Genomic DNA, 1,625 nt, shown 5'->3' on the forward strand with positions numbered 1-1,625 from the left:
GTAGAGAGAGAGAGAGAGAGAGAGAGAGAGAGAGAGAGAGAGAGAGAGAGAGAGATGATAAAGAGCGGGGTATTTTTGATAATGTGAAAACGGATGGAATTGAAAAAGTAGCGTCATGGAGGGAATACAGGAATCTCAAAAGTCGCGATTTTGTTGCTGTTGTTGTCGTCGTTTTGTTGGGGGGGGTTTTAACATTAATGTAGGTGTTTCACAATGTAAATCATTCAGGAGGCGGGCTTCTATCCGACCAAGAGGGATACAAGGTCCCAGCAGAAAGACCGAGATGCATCATAACATTTCTCACACTCAGGAATCGAACTCAGGATGTCTTCGGTGTGCGACAGCAAAGATCTAACCATTAAACCGCCTACGCCTGTAAGACACAAGCTAAGTATAACATTGAAACCAAAGGGGGCTCTCTTGGTCTAGAGGTTACAGTGTTCGCCTCTCATTCAGTAGGTTCGGGGTTCGAAACCTGACAGCGACGGAAAATCGTCTTCTCTAAAATTTTCTCCTTTCACATCCTTTCCTGTTCTGTCGTTTTCTTTCGTCCACACTTTCTGTCTACCCCACCCCCTCCCCTCCCCTTTGGCCCCTCCTCTGGGCTCCTGACGCTTTCTGCAGCCTTTCTACTGCTGCTCCTTGACTCCTTCTTACTGTTATCTTTCAGCCATATCCCTGATCGTATGGTAGGCGAGATCTACTACCTAGCCTTCTCGGATAAGGGCGAACAATCCTGGAGGTCCCGTGTGCAAGTTACGCACGTTAAAGATCCCCTGGTGGTCCTAAAAACGATAAGAGTTGGCTTCGGCCACCACCCGGGTAAAATTCAAAATTCCTACCAAACTGAAAAGTGTTCAATGTGTCTCGCGCGCTCATGTAACCTTATGTAGTTGCGTGCGCCGTACAACATTTACCAAAACAAAACAAACTATTCAAATCAAAAGTTTAAAAGTTGCCAGAGGTGCTCGTATGTGTGAACCTTCAAAAGGAAAAGAAGGTGCATGGATTGTGAAGAAGAGATGGATAATCAAATTGATAATAATAATGGATAGTAATAGCATCAGGTACAGCAGCAGTAACTACTACTACTACTACTACTACTACTACTACTACTACTACTACTACTACTACTATTACTACTAAAACTACAACAACTACTATTCCTCACCATTCTACTGTGTTCTCAGCTCATGTGGGCTGGCCACGTTCACCGCATGAACGACTCCCGCCTCACAAAGGGTTTGAGCTGACACAATTAAGGAAAACACTCTCTCGGAAAACACTCTCTCGGTGGACAGGAAAAAATGCTACAAAGAGTATTGAAGCCATCCCTGAAGCGATGTGACATTCCCCATAACACTTGGGAAGAAGCTGTTCAAGATCGCACAGTTTGGTGCTCCTTGAAAAGATATCTGGAGTCGCTAGGTTCGAAGAGAGAGACGCATCAGAGACAAAGAACAGAGACAGAAGTCAAGGTCATCTAAGGCAGGAAAAACGAACAACTGCAAACTACTACTGCTACTGCTGTTACTACTACTACTACTACTACTACTACTACTACTACTACTACTACTACTACTACTACTACTACTACTACTACTACTACTACTACTACTACTACC

This window comes from Aplysia californica, unplaced genomic scaffold, assembly GCF_000002075.1.
Source record: "Aplysia californica isolate F4 #8 unplaced genomic scaffold, AplCal3.0 scaffold00225, whole genome shotgun sequence".
NCBI classification, from domain to species: domain Eukaryota; kingdom Metazoa; phylum Mollusca; class Gastropoda; order Aplysiida; family Aplysiidae; genus Aplysia; species Aplysia californica.